Below are 16,454 nucleotides of genomic sequence, written 5' to 3'. Positions count from 1 at the left end.
CACTAATAACCTTAATTATTGAAAAAATTCAAATCATATGTTTATCTAATATTTTTTCTATTCCCTTCGTGCTAATTTTCTTACAATTAATTCTTTTCATTAAACTAGTTACCTGAAAAGTGCATGTTGATTTTTACTGCCATGGCGTTTACAATGATTTACAAAAATATTTTAAGGGAGTTTGTTGTTGTTTTTATGGGAAATTCTTCTTTTTTTTTTTTTTTTCACTTTGGGACCATGGTATTGTGCACACTACTTTATTTTTGGTTTAATGATTTTTTTTTTCTTATGAAACTTTAAAATGGGTGGAATAAACCATTTGCTTCAGGAACTCCCAACCTTCACCCAATGCCTCTTATATTTCCATGATTAATATAATTTATATTTCTTGTTAGCATTCCTTTAGCATCACTTTCATAATATTTGTTTCAAAAAATACAAATTGAAATCCCCCACCCGCATTCTCGTACTAGAGCGCTGTTTTCGAAACCCGGTAAAACTGGTGGCCACCAAGTTTTTTGAGTCTGGTGGCCATTGGCCACTTGAAAATTTTCTAAATCTTGAGGTCTAGTTGTAGGTACTCATTTTGTTCAGTATTTTGTGCTCTACAAGAAACCTGCATGTATTTTTGGTCGTTTTAAGAGCCATTTTTGAGATATTATAACACTAATGAAAAAACAGGTGTTTTTTGGCACTAATTTGGACGCTGTGGCGAAAGCTCACTTAGTAGAAGGGGGAAAACTTAGTATGGTCATTACAGACCCATACGGCATAAATTAAAACAATTTCCAGCTTTCCACCAATTACTTCCGTATTCAACTACCCAACCACTGGGCTATTGACAGTATTTTGGTTCTCTGAAGTAAAGCCATATAGTTTAGTTCTTTATGTTTCTAAATCAGATCTTTTTTGAAAAATCCATTCAGTAATGAATCAATCTTCTGATTCAAAAGTACTTGTTTTGTTTACTTATTTGCAACATTTTCAAATGCATATAAAAGAACAGATTCAGAAATTCCAGAACATGTTTGATTTCCGACATTGAACGTTGCAGAGGGTTGCATGGATTCGTTTTGCGGGTTGTATGCTGGGCACTACTGTTTTAGAGTATTAGAATTCCTCTCTTTCTGTATTCTATCGCCTGAGTAAAGGTCTTTACTTTTTAAAAACTTCAACAAATTAAGATAAACTCTGATAAATTTAAACACAAAGTTCTTACGAGTGATGGAATCGAACTGTGATGCAATGGAATTGCTTTTTTTGAGTGGGCGTGGCAAAACCAAGAACGTGCAAGTTCGCTACTAGAGAATATAAAACATAAGAAGCGTTGAAAATAACAGTAAATTCAAAATAAGAGATGTCCAAGCCAGTAAAATCACATCACAAAACAGGCAAGCGGCTGCGACAGAAGTGGATGCAATGATTTTTCAAAATAACTCAGATTTGATTTTGGGATCGTTCAATTTTCCACTTTTAATAGCTTTTGTGTGCTGTATACCGTTAAATCACTCAAGATTTCTAATGCTCTCTTAATTACCGTTACTTTATCTCTGTCCAGGACATTTTTCCACGACTTAAAAAAAATTCCATGACTTTCAATGGAAATTTCAATTTTTCATGACTTTTCCAGGTCTGAAATTCAAATATTTTTTTTTTCCATGACTTTCCAGGATTCCCATGACCCGTACGAATCCTGTACGCATTAACCCAGCAGGTTTCAGTAGCTGGGATCAACCAGGGAGGACTTTTCAGGGTTGGGCACAATTTGCCCCCCCCCCCCCCCCATAAGGATCAGGAATGTCATTTTTGCCACTCCTCAAACGTGTTGTGTGGTCGCCAGTGAAGTCGAGTCTGTTCACGTGCAGGACACCTGACCCTCCCCATCACACCCACGATGCCAGAGAGTGGAATCGGGAGAATCCTTACCTTGTCGAGAGCCCTTCTCAGTTCCTCCATCTCGAGCGCAGTCTTTTCGGAGAGTTCCCGCAACTGCTCTCGAAGCTCGGCCTAAAAAAAAGCAGGGTTGGTAAAAAAAAACCGGTTTTTTTTCACAAAAAAAACGGTTTTTTGGTTTAAACCAGGTTTTTTTGGTTTAAAACAGTTTTATTTTAATTTAAACCTTTTTTTTTGGTTTAAATACTATTTGCGAGAAAAACAATTAATTTTCAGAAGGTAATTAAGGTTCCATGTAATTAACAGTTATTCAATAGTCACATTATACCTAATTTCTTGATTAATTAAAGAGATAAGAACAAAATCTTGTAACTAAATTAAATAATTAAAATAGCTTTCTGCGGGGAAATGATGATTGAAATGTTTGACTTGATTAACATATTAGTATGCATGTATATATAGACCCTTTATGATACGAAATACTTCAAGAAGTGGTTGTGATGCGGGTTGAGATAAAATATAATGAAGATCCAAGAAAAAAACTTCATAAAACCAACATAATATGAATAATTATCGAATAAAGGTAAAAGTTATATTTTTAAGCATAATCTTTTCGAAAGAACAATTTTAATATTTTTTCTTTCTAATCTTACATAATGCTGATTTTTATATACACAATGTCGCAAATATTAAAGTCAAGCAAAATGTACAACAGTACATGATTGAACAGTCAAAAAATCGATTGCTGTTGTACTGAGAAAGTTTTAAAACAAAGTGCTGCTCTATATTCGACTCCGTTCTTATTTTGGAAAGACTCGGAAAAAATATCGACTATCGCTAAAACAAAATGAAAAATACAAAAATTGGTGTAACATGGCTTAAATGACAGCTTATTTACTGGCATACATGTTGCATCCAGCATTGAAGTTTAAAAAATATTAAATGCAAACTCTTTAGAACAAATAAATGTGTAGCAAATTCTATTTCAAGAATTTTTTTTTGCCAAAAACGTTATATACGTGAAGTATAAACTTTTTTTTTTTAATTTGATTCAAAAAATATTATTTGTGTTCTGCAGAACAAATCTTAATTTTTTAGGTGCAAACAATTAAGTTAGACTGTCGATTACCTTACAAGTCGAAGTTAAAATTCCAGGAAAGTGCAAATAAATGGGCAAAAATGTCACACCCCTGCAACAGGAGTGAGCAATATAATGGATTGAATCTACAATGAAAGATTCAATCCTCAGTAAATCTTAACTAATCATGCAAATTAAGCGTAATGATGGAAGTTGACTGAAATCTGCTTTATGGCACATATATGAAATAAAAAATATATTAATATTTTTTTTCGATTAAAGCTTGTAATACATTTTGAAGAAGCAACTTTGCATAAATGGAATTTTACATTTTTCAATATGTGTGGGGAAATCAATGTAAACCTGAAAAATGGATTTTTTTTTTTTTGGCTTTTTTTTTTTAAATTTTTTAAAAAACCGCATGGTTTAAAAAAAAAAAAAACAATTGGTTTAAATCATGGTTTAAACCAAACAACCCTGAAAGAAAGAAGATGGAATTAAAAGACAGGGAAAACACATTCGGAACGAAATGCCTAAGAGATTGATTTCATTAGAATGCACCGGCACAGTATACGCAAATCGGAATCGGTAAGGGATTCGGTTCTCCCTCCCGACGACCTCTAATAAACTCACTTTGAGGGGTCACAGTACCTTTCAAACACTTTTTTTTAAATTTAAGTAAATTTTATTTTTCTTTGAAACCATAACATTCATACTTGTTTCATTATCAATAATTTACTATCAAATTTTTAAAATATTGCCTACTTTTTTTTAAATTCAAAAAATGTAGGAAAATTTCATTTTTTGAAAATTCCTAACGTTTTTTTGTTTTTAAAGTAATATTAAAAAAACTTTTTGCTAAACGATCACAATCATCATCTCTAAAAACAGGGTTCATACTCTATTTGGATGAAAAAATTCCATGACTTTTCCAAGACTTTTTCATGACTTCATAAAAATTTTCATGACCTTGTTACATGAAGAGAATAGTACTATTTAATACCAAACTTGCCATTTTTTGAAAATGAGCATTAGCAAAACTTCCACGTTAATGCCACTATCTCATCCAAGCATTTAATAATTGAAAAACAATCAGTGTACACCTAAAAAACTAAACTTCGTATATGTCTTCTTCATGTAAATTTAAGTAAAGTAAAAATACAGTGAATCAAATACAATGATGCTTAAATGTGTAGTTTTTTATACGTATTTTTTTCTTATTTTTATAAACAGGCAAAATGATAATGAATGGGACTTGAATGAGTTATTACTAAATTTCAATAAATTTGGTTTAAAAGGCTTTTAGTGTCAACAGTACATTTAATCATCCGAATAACTTGACAGTACTCGGGCTCTTCAAAGTAAAGAAACATTCTTTACTAAATTCATGTTTCCAAACCAGATATTTATTTAAAAAACACATTCAGCAGTGAATATATCTCCTGATTCAAATCTACTTGTTTACTTATTTGCACATTTCAAATGCAAAAAAATTAACAGGTTCAGAAATTCTGGAATATAGTGTTTGATTCTTGACACTGAACATAGCAGTGGGTCGCATGAATCAGTTTTGGGAGCCACTACTGTTTTAGGGTATTAGATTTCCACTATTTATGCATTCCATCATCTGACCCATGTCTTTATTTTTTTAAACCTTCGACAAATTGAGATAAATTTAAAAATAAATTGCATACAAGTTATGGAAACGAACTCGGATGCGACTGAATTGCGTTTTTTGAGTCCGTGTGTCAAAAATCAAGAACGTGCAAGTTCGCTACTACAGAATACAAGTATAAAAAATGTTGAAAATAATATTACTTCAAAATGGGTGATGTCCAAGCAGTAAAATCGCATTGAAAAAAAAAAGTGTGGCTGCTACAGAATGGATGCAATGAGATTTCGAAATTCAGATTTATCCGGATCGTTCAATTTTCCAGTTTTAATAGTTTTTATGTGCAACACTGTTGAATCACTCAAAATGTCTAATGCTCTTTAAGCAACTGCTAATTTATCTTTGCACAGGACATTTTTCTATGACTCTAAATGAATTTCCATGACTTTGACTGAAAATTTCAATTTTCCATGACTTTTTCCAGATCTGAAATTTGCTAAATTTTTTTCCATGACTTTCCAGGATTTAAATGACCCGTACGAACCCTGTAAAAACCTGTGCATTCATTTGCTTTTGTGTTCATTAGAAAATTTTCTGTGAACAATTATGTAAAAAAATCGTTTTTTTTTTTTTTAATGGTTTTTAAAGGTTTAACATGCTCTAAACATTTGAGTAATTTATAAAATGCTATTCCCATGCACAGTTTTGTTAAATATATTGTCCTAATTGCAAAAAGTATTACTTTAAAGCTGCATCGTGAATAGAAAAAAAGCCTTAGGGGTTTTTATGACATGAAAACACAAAAAAAGGATCATCGAGAAAAATCAATTTCAAGTTTTTCTTTTGCATAAGAATACATAGTGAGCATGACCTAAAACCACTCATAACTTTTTAAATATTTGACCTAAAGCAATGAAACTTTTCCCCCGTGTTTGGACTGGTTTTTAGTTCTGAAATAAGCAATAAAATGTTTCCCCTCGTTTGATCATTTTTGAGGTACTGTTACCCCTTAAAAGAAAAAACATGATTTTGCAAAAAAAAAAGTAAAATTAGTGATTACATTTTTAAAGAATCATTCAAACACATTTTGAATATGTTCATTTGAACAAATGGAAAGAGTCCAGATCATGGTCGTGCCCCAGTCCACCCCATCGGCAGGGGCAGAAACGTAGAAAAAGGAGGAACTGGTCCTTTGGACGGGCGACTACGAGATTTCGACAAAAACCCCCGATGGGTCCCTTCATCTTCGCGCCCTGGTTTCAAAGAGTGAAAAAGTAAAGAGCAAATGATGAAAACACGAAAGCAAATTGATGAAAAGTGAAGTCGATCGGTGGTTTTCAACAGACACGAGCGGGGAAGAGAAGGATACAACGGGCGTCTTTTTCTGTTTAGAGTCGACAAAATCTCATCTGTGCTCGGGAGGAATTCGGTAGGGTCGCAAGGACAAAGGCAGCAGGAAATTTTTCTCCCATCTTTTCTCACAAAGAAAACCTGAGCGTTGTAATTGAAGGCAAGTTTCCTACGAATTACATGAGGCTTTCGGAAGGAAAATGGGAGCAAGACTTCACCTAACCCCACTAAAGTTTACATTCTGCGTGTCAATGACATCTTTGACGACTCATACAGGCGACCAGCGTCCATTTTCATCCCGGATTGGGAAATATTCCAATCCACATTTTCTTTCCTTTTTAAATATTTTTCTAGTCTCTTAATGCAATAAAAAAAAATGGAAGATGAACCCAGTACACTTCCTGCATTTCAAGTATAAGTAGACACGCAGCCCCAGACATTTTCGTAAATACTGTTTCTGACTAAGAATAATGGTTTGCAATTCAAATTATTCTCATAATCGCATGTGCAAAAAAATAATATGCATACAGTATAAGGTAAATAATGAGGAATATGTCTTATTTCAAAAAGATCTTTTATATTTTTCAGCAAAAAAAAAATTTAAGACCCTGCAATGATGCACAAAAGCCTTCTCAAAGCACTCGGGCAGAACAGATATGTGAGCACATGTTCAGCTAAAGGGAAAACGAGCAGATAAAAAGTTTCACTCACATTTTCCTGGGCAAGTCTTGACACAGCACTGACAGCTTCTTCGTCCTGAAAAGAAAGATGGAGCCCGTTAACATCGGTCGGCTTGAATGAGAAACGAATCGAATGGGCGGCATCGCATCGCAGTTTGAGATTCGAAACCTATGGAAGACGGTGCAATATCGTAGATTGCATCGAAACTTTTGTGATGCAAAAAATAAATAAGTGAATACTTTTGGAAGGAGAAAGACAAAACTAGATGGAGATAGATGGAGCTGGATTTTGAATGATCATTTTTATTAAACAGATCGTTTTCATTCTCGTAATGCTATACATTTAATTTCTGAAAGTGTCATATCCTAAATATTCCTGCATTTGTAGAACCACTCATTTGCCCCACTTCTTTTATTTTGTAAAAGAAAAGTGATAATAACCAGGCATCGTTGATTTAAATCAGCTTGATTTAAATCAAGTGATTTTTTAAAAAAAAATCATTGATTTAAATCTATTGATTTGAATTAAGTGTAGCAAAATCATTAATAAAAATCACTTTGATTTTACTTTTATAAATTAATTTTGCATTTTTAGAATGTACTGCTCTAAATTTAACGACACTGCATTATAATTTATTAACTTCAGCAGGCTAAACGACATAGATCCTTCTTTCTGTGTAACAGATTTTCACTCTCTATTGCTTTTACTCCAAAATTACAGTTTAGAACAAAATAAAAATTTTATACACCATGACTAATATAGTTCAGAAATGTAATTGTTCAACGTATTTTTTTACACTAAAAATGTGCATGATAATGGAAACCTTATCTTTAAGCAACGCATAAAACAAAATCACATCTTATCTACACGTTATAACATATCTATAAATCTTTAAAATGTATTAAATAGTTAGAGAACTTATCTTAATTTTAAAAGTAAGTTGAATGGATTCATCTATGGTATGAAATCTATTATGTTTATGTATGTAAAGTAATTAATATCTACAAATATTTGAACAGTTTTTTTAAAAAAAATCTGATTTAAATAAAAAAATCCCAATTTTTTTATTATTTTATAAAAATCTAAAAAATCACAAACCCTGATAACAACTGAAGTCATTGTTGAAAATTTTTTACAACTTGTTTGTTTACTTGTTAAAAATGTATTTTACCAAATGTCATAAAACAGCTCCTCAATTTTACAGAACTGCCACTCAAAGTCAAAATTTGAGCAGCAGTATTGCTCCCCAACTCTTTACCCACACTACAAAGGAACCTAGATTTCGACACCAAAATTTTCCCCGACGCTTCTCGATGTAGGGAAGTTTTCAGGGGTGGATCCAATTTTTTATCTTTTGGTTTGCATTTTGTGGGATAAGGAAATTTTGTGCACGTTTTTCTTTCGGTGAAAAAAAACAACTAATTTTTGGGCATTTTTCAAAAAAAAAAAATGCTGTTGGATCGTATACGGCATATTTTAATTGTCACAACTCTAATCTGAAATCCCTTCGATCTAAAAGACTTGCACTCGGAATGACTTGAAAGCTGGAGGTTTTCTTTCAACAGCAATGATTGAGCTCAAAAGTGACGAAAGAACTGTTTTTACAAGCAAAATTTTGTAAAAGGACTAGTCTTAAGAATTCGAAAGTGGCCGCTTGTACAAGACAGAATTTTATGAAGGGTCGGCAAGGCGAACCCAATCTGTGTCTGGATCTGTTAGAAAAATAGTTTATTTTTGTTCTTGGAGACAATTCCTAAAGTTTTAAAAATGTTTTAAAAGTAATGGAAATTACATTTTCAATTCGAACTCTGCGAAAAGTCATCCCGTCAGCTAACCTGCACACAAAATCAGGGTTAGCAAAAACCCGGGTTTTTTTTTTTAAAAAAAAGCCTATGGATGGACCCAGGGTTTTTTAAAATAAAACCCAACTAAAGCTTAGTTTTTAAAAAGAAACGTGGGTCTTTTTTGTCTTTTTTTTAGGAAAAATGTGGTGTACTTGTAGCATGTTCTAGCATAAGTATATGGACAAAGCGCAAAAATTGTCTTGGGGTAAAGAAAGCTGGACAACTAGTTAAAATTCGGCATTTTCTGAAGAAAAGTATAAATGATGACAAAAACCAAGAATGGTGAAGTTTCAGATTCTTTAATTTCCATGATTACCAACAGTTAAGGCAAAGTTACTTCTGGAGTGATAAATCTATTTTTTGTTTTTAATTGCTACATTTTTTTTTCTTTTGCATTTTACTTTATTGTATTTCATTTTGTAAAGCAAAACTACTGTAGAAAAATCAAGTAGTTTAAATCCCTTTTTACTGGATTCCAGCTTAATCAAGACATTTCTTTGAATTTTATGTTGCCTGTTTTTCCATTTCTGTATACAGAGTAAGACATATTAAACTTTTTCGTAAGATAATGAAAATTCTGTTCATCCTATTTGGTTTTCTTTCCAACCGTTTGTGAAACCTGTTAATTTCTAAAAAATATATCTTGTTTATTCGAGATTTTTGATGGGTTGGTTCGCAGAAAATAATTCACATGAAAGCCTTTTAGCTAGAGTAGTTTCCTCTGTGCAATCTACAAATATTGAGAAAATCCGAAGTGACAGGACTTAGTCAAGATAATTTGAGTTATTTATTGACCAGTGAAAGAAAAAAGTTAAATGTAGTTATTCAAAATCTTTTAAGTATTTTTTTAATGCCATTACGAGTTAAGGAATACTACTAAAGTTAAAAATTCAATTATTATGATCATTGTCTGTGGTGAAGAACAAATAAAAAAGAAGTTTAATTGTGAAAATATTTGAATGAAATAATTTTTTAAAATCTTCTCAGAAATTTTTTTAAAAAAACCCCAAAAGTTGGCTAAATAATGGGTTTTTTCAAAAAAAAAAAAAAAAACCCATTGTGTAATGGTTTTCTTCAAAAAAAAAAAAAAAAAAACCCCATTGGGTCCAACCCGGTCAACCCTGAGCGAAATCCCCCAATGTGAAAGTCTATGATTCATATTATTTTGCCTTCCGCAATGGTGTGGCGCAATGAACAGAAGTTGAGTAACACTTGGCTGATGCACAGCGAAAATAATTCCAAGAAGAGTTCATTTCAAACTTTATCACGTTATTCTGTCTAGCTGAGAGAATTGATACCCCTCCCCCAAGATGAAAATACCCCCCTGAAAATTTCATTGGCATTGCATTCAATAAGTGGGCACCTCTACAAAAGAGTATTTCAAAACATTAGATTACGGAAAATTTAGTTTTTCTTTGAAACAGAAATATTCAGAGAAAAATACTCGAACTTACAGAGTTCATCTTGCCAAGTTCTTAATTTCCTTCTATTCAACTGAATCCTGCAATTAAAATCAAAAGATACAAAACAACATTCAAACAGAGTCCTCATTACAGACATTAAAAAAATTAATTTATCACAATTCAAACATTTTAATTCCTCAGAATGTTTCAAAAGCATCAAAAGAGTCAAGGATTTAAATAAGCAATCGTCAACACCCCCCCCCCCCCCCCCGGAAATCCCGCCTTCATTACTTTTTCTAACTGATTCTGAAAAGGTTAAAACAGGGTTGGGTTTCGGACTGTCCAAAACTGGTTCAGGACAGGACAGGTGGTTTTTAATGTCAAAAGTGTCTGTATTTAAATGTTCATTTAAAAAATATTTTACTTAAAAAAATGGCCAATAACTGTAACATAAAAACTTCCTTGTGTAACAGTTGGTAGAGTTGTGTAACAGACACCGACAATTCTGGTGAAACCAGATAGGATGAGGAAAGGATGACTAATGGACAGCATTCTCCCCCCCTCTCTCTCTTGAAAAAGTTCTTTATTTTTAGATCAAAAACCCTATTAAGTCCAAATGAACATAGACCACGAATGACCTCATGGTAGTTGTTCATATCCTTCCACCACTGTCTTGTAAATACCATCTGGCTCATAATTTTCACTCGGATAACACTAGACGGTTACACCCTATTCATGGGCCACGGCAACATCAGTTTTTTTTTTTTTTTCTGCCAAGAATTCTTATTATTTAAATCCAAACTTACAACAGTCAGTTATTATTGAACACTTGTCTGTTACTGGTGTCGTTGCCCCAGTTTCCCAAAAAATAGTTTCATCCATTTTGGACACTATTGTTTTGAACAAGATGGTAAAAACCTTGCCAACTCTGCTTTCATTTAAAAACATGCATAAACATAGGGAAGTTCAGTTACTATTATCAGAAAAATAAATAAATAAACTCATGCATGTACCGATTGTAATTTTAATCAAGAATTCAACTTCTGTGTGACCGGATTAAAATCAGCTGCATAAACAAGTTGAATGCTCTCATTGAATAAATGTTCAATTTAAAACATGAAATGAACATACATTTTATTCCGATTTTAAATGTTTTCTCACAGAATGTAATTTTTCCAAAATGTAATTTTGGACACTTTTGGACAGGACGGTAAAAACCCCGGTTTTTACCGTCGTGCCCAAAACTTTCCGACCCCGGGTTAAAAGAATGCACCTTGCAAATAGGGGAATAATCGCTTCATGGGTTCAATGATTTGATGTCTTAAAAGTCGAGTTCCATCCCCTTCCGATCCGTGGCACTGAAAACGAATCGTACAACCTCGAAGTCACACATTTACCAGAGTAAGTGAATACGGTCGGACGCCGATTTAACGAACCTCTTTTTAACGAATTCCCCGTTTTAGCAAATTTTTCTCATTCCCCGACTAAAACGAAGGCAAGAACCCTATTTACCGAATAATAAACCCTGAACTAACGAATTATTTTAACAGCCGGAAAAAGTTTTGTTTTGTCGATTTGAGTTGAAAATATTGGAATGTTTTTGAAATGATATATCCATCTTGTGTGAAGCAGAAAATATACTTTCGTTAAGACGACAGGGAAGTGGGCTTCAATGAATAGCTATTCTGTTGCAGAAAGCAGGAATGAAACTCTCCTCAAAACTGTTACACTTTTTGCTTCACATGGAATGGAAACCGTAAAAAACATATCTCATGCAGTTCGCTGTAATTGACACAGTATTTTCTTTTCTGCATAAAGTCGAAGGAGAACTATTTCGAGTCAAGTACCGAGGAAATTGTGAAATTGTAAGAATCTATTACTCAGTACAATAAAAATTCAAATTAACTAGCGTGAAATAGGTGGCGGAATCCTGAGTAAAAAGGGTACACTTTCTAATTATGGATATTTTTGTGCAGTTGCTCATTGGGGCATTCAGATAAAATAAAAGCAATTTTTTTAAAAAAACTTCGCACCCTGATGTTACGAATAACCCTGACTTAACGTAAAAAAGTTTTGGTCCCGATGAATTCGCCGAATCGGGGTCCGACTGAAATAAAAATGGCGTCACTTGTTCTGATATTTCATTTCAAAGTAAACGAGACACGGAAGGGACGGAAGTCATGAATCAAGTCATTTTTGCAAAAGAGGAAAAGAAATTTTATACTCCTTTGAAAGAGAACGGATTAAAATCTTACCTTTGGAACTCTTGAATTCGAACTTAACGGCTTTCTAGAGAGAACGCAAGTACACTATTATATTATATTAGGTGGTGCGGGAAAAAGAGAGAAAGGAGATTTTTGCAATTGTGGCTTCTCCTCTCTAACAGTTATGGAACCAGAGGGGTTTTTTTTTTTCAACAGTGTAAACACTGAACGCATGAAATCAATTTTTACCACAGGCTAAAAAGAAACTGCAATCATTGTTCAAACAAAGCACAATAAAAAAATCAAGTTAACGCCAGTGCTTCATATTGGAGAGGAAGAGCCTCCTGCGAAAACCTCTCTACTTTGCCTCCGACTGGAATTCTGTTTCTGTCCTGCATAAAGCGCTTATCACACGATGCAACTTTTCACCCTATTCCATCCAATACCGGACTAGTCCAATATACCTCAGGTGCTTCGGCCAATATCGACGTCATCATTTCTATTGTTCCCCCGTACGCGAGTTTAGTCCAAGATTATAGCTTCCGAGCAATAAAGTTGGGTAGAGTTGGTCTTTCGACCAATAGGAAAGCATCTGAGTGCACGGGCAAATCCAACATGGCTGACTGCTTGAATCCGAAGTAGAAGACTAAGAAATTTATTAAATAATGGACTTTATTAGCGAGAAAAAATGTCTATGAGATGTTAAAAGTCCCTTGTACTGCACGAAGATTTATAGGATATGGTTAATGAGGGAGTATTTTCAAGGAATTGATTAATCAGCGATTGCCGAAAGCATGCATACTCCTTACATACGGTAAAGATATCCTTTTCGATGTTTATTTATTTGCTTGATATAGTGCGTGAAAGAAAAATCTTAAATGCTGTGATACCTTTAGTTTTATTGTTGTTCGTGCTGAAATTTCGCTGTAAATTTGGCTAATTTTTATATTAATTCGTAGTTTTGGTTAAAGGTACATTGGCGACAGTACCGGTACATATCGACGCCAAATGATTGTTTACATTTTACTGAATCTTTGTCAAATTACTGGAAAAAATAACAATCTTAATTTGATTATTTGCCGTATTATTTCTCATAGTGCGTATGTGCGAAATGTAAAACTGTTTACATAAAACAGTATCATATAAAAAGTAGGCTGATGCTTGATACATAATTTTTATATTAAATGTTTGTAAAATAGTTTTTGAGGTGTTCTAGAATAGTGAGAAATTCTAAATTTCATAAGATTCAAAAACAACTTTTCATTTTGCAGTGCTAATAAATCAGTATTAATCCTGCTTGCAAATAATTATCATTTTGTCTTGCTTTTAGTGTTACAAAAAATTAAAATTAATCTATGTTATTGCTTTATCATGATTTAAAAGTGAGTTTTTGAATCATTTTGTTAGAGAGCTGTACATAATTTTTGCTTCTCAGTTACAAGGATCCCTTTCAGCCATTCATCTGTGCAAATGAATGAAGAAGGATATGAGAAAGACCTTTTAGGGAAATCTTACCATTAAACGCTAGCTGGTTTGTCGATATTGACAGGTTAAATAAATTAAATTATCTGTCATATTGGTTAACTTGCTGGTTAATCTTTTCATCCTTTGAGTTCCGGTGCCAAAGTAATTGAAGAAAACCACAAGTCACTGAGGCATTTACAATTGTAATAGTTCAGTTGGTGATGGCTATGTTTTAATTCAAGAAAAAAAAACCAAGTTTTTCCATTTGAAGAGCATTCATTGCATTTAACCAAGAAGAAATGAAGATTTGAACCCAAGCATCATTACTTTGAAAAACCTAGAAATGTATTCCTTCTACCAATTTTTATTACGATTTCATAGTATTTTTTTTATTCTGTTCTTTTATTATAGTTTATGCTATTTTTTTAACGAATAGTTCTTTACCTGAGTAAAGCATGATTGGAACATTTGCTATAGTTTTTATATTTAAAATAAACATTGTTATTCAATTTGGTGTACTTGCTGTTCATGTTATTACTTTGCGAATATGTTAACAATGTTGCACCAATTATTTGGGAACTATTCGGTTTCCGGCTATTTTTTTTTAACAATCCGGTATCTGATCCAGCCAGCCCACACCGTACGGGATATCTGACAGATTTTTGCAGGATATCCAGTAGTTAATCTGATATTGATATGGGGGTTATCTGGTATATATGTGGGGATTATCCGGTATGAAGTGGGGTTTGATGGAAAATTTTCAATTAAATGGGATGATGTAATAACTTTTCATGTTTCCTTCATCAAGTTTTGCCTTTAGTAGTTAAGATAATAATTTGCATTTTTTAAGACTCTACCTGAATTTTTTGAACACAGTAAGATTTCTTAAAGTTGATTTTTTAATTATGAGTTTATTAATTTCTTTTTTAAAAAATAAACATTTTTAGCACAACTCTTAATGATGTATTTTAGATGTTAATTTGCATTTTTATGACTATGTAGGGGAAAAAGGGGCACATTTGAACATGGGTCACATGTGTACATGGCATGTTTTACTAAGATAACCTCAAGCAAAAAATATTTAAAATTCTCAAAATATGACAGTACCAGTCCTACCTCTTGGTGACATAATCTTTGTTTTAGCAGGTGTTGTATATAATTTTACCAATATGTCCTTTCCTTGTAAAAACATATTTTAAACTAATTATGGAGCTAAACTTAGCTGTTGCAAACCATTATATGAACATGCAAGTGAATTTATGACATAACTTTTTAAATTGAATCAACTTCTTTTGAAAGTCAGCTGTAAGGTAGATAAGATGGGGTTACTTGTGAATATAACATCTTCCTGCATATGTGAACACTTTCCATACTTCTTTCATAATACCTGTATCTCAGAGCCAGACTGATGTAAGTCCAAAAATTGTGATTTTCAATTCGTTCATTATTATATTGTACGTAGAATCCTATTCATTCCGCATGGAGCCATGTGAATGCAATTCTAAAAAAAAATTATATTACTTTGAATTTTTGGCATCCTGAATTCAAATTATGTTTTTCGCAATCACGAGTGTGTGTATGTATGAATGCGCGTGTGTGTTTGTGTAGACGCATGTATGTGGGTGCGTGTATATGTGTATGTATGCATGTGTGTGCGTGTTGTGTATGCAGTGCTATGTGTGTAGGAGTTCGTGTGTGTGTATGTAGGCATTTGTGTTTGTGTTGAGCGCATGTTCAATCTTTTGCATGCGGCAGACAAAAGTTTTTCCTCTCGCCTCTAAAGTTACAATTATACGACTTACGTTGTTCTGACCTGAGGTACAGATATTAATATTAGGGTAGTATTAGGGTTGAAAACACTACGTACTGGTGTCGGAGTACAACTAGTTTTGGGATACAGGAGTCAGAGGACCAAAAATGTTTTCAAAAAATTCTGTGTACAAGCATGGAGAAAGAAAATCATTGAATTAGTAATTCAAACTTTTTCATTTTGTAAAATTTTTGACCTGAATAGGGAAAAAATAATCTTTTTCTAATAATAAAGATGAAAGTCTGTGTCTGTCTCTGGATCTCTGTACGTCTGTTACGCGCATAGCGCCTAGACCGCTCGGCTGATTTTTATGAAATTTGGCGCAGAATTAGTTTGTAGCATAGGGGTGGGCACCTCGAAGAAATTTTTCGAAAATTCCATTTTGTTCTTTTACTATTCCAATGTTAAGAATATTTTACCAAGGAAATTATCATAACCTGGACAAATAAATTTCCAATTTATCATAACATGGAACCGTAACATTTGAGAGCAAATGAACACAGCAAATTGGCAAGAAATTCATCATCCATTATTTGTAAATATACAGGCAAACCAAAACACCTTTTATTTTTCTACTACTGGCAAAGCCGTGCCAGTACCGGTACTCAATAAAGTAAGACAAAAGGGATGAAAATAAGGAATTTCTGCCGAAGCTGCAGAGTGGAAGTACGACTAATTTTGGGGGTGCAGGAGTCGGAGTTGGAGGCTCTAAAATTTTCTCTAGCATTTCTTTGTACATGCATAGAGAAAGAAAATCATAGAACTAAATTATTCAAACAATTTTTCATAATGTACATTTTTAATCTGAATAGGAAAAATATAATAAATTAACTTATGAAGTAAAACAAAAAAAAAAAAAGATGGAAGTAATGAGCTTCTGCCACAGCTGGGGAGTCGGATTACGACTAATTGTATGGTACAGGAGTCAGAATTGGTAGCTAGGCATTTCCCTTCAATTCCGCAGCATTAGTAAAACCATTTGCATTTCATATTCCTTTCATTTTGGTTCAGTCATGTTTATCTCTTGTGTCAATATTCAGGTCTACGAGATATGGCATTTCAATTTTAGTGATAGCTTTTTTTATCTATTCCTTGATACCAAAAATTGAGAATGT

At 33.0% G+C, this 16,454-nt stretch overlaps 1 long non-coding RNA gene across 1 annotated transcript; it reads right to left on the bottom strand.

Annotated features, from left to right (window-relative positions):
* Positions 1–1,925: 1,925 nt before the first annotated feature.
* On the bottom strand, positions 1,926–9,961 carry LOC129234078 (uncharacterized). The gene is made up of 3 exons (XR_008581523.1): positions 9,913–9,961; positions 6,645–6,689; positions 1,926–2,007 (listed from the first exon to the last, which is right to left on the bottom strand). It is a non-coding gene; the product is annotated as an uncharacterized LOC129234078 (long non-coding RNA).
* Positions 9,962–16,454: the final 6,493 nt, after the last annotated feature.

This window comes from Uloborus diversus, unplaced genomic scaffold (genome assembly GCF_026930045.1).
Source record: "Uloborus diversus isolate 005 unplaced genomic scaffold, Udiv.v.3.1 scaffold_978, whole genome shotgun sequence".
Classification (NCBI taxonomy): domain Eukaryota; kingdom Metazoa; phylum Arthropoda; class Arachnida; order Araneae; family Uloboridae; genus Uloborus; species Uloborus diversus.
Note: the sequence above shows the minus strand (reverse complement) of the source record. Positions and strands in the feature narration are given on the sequence as shown.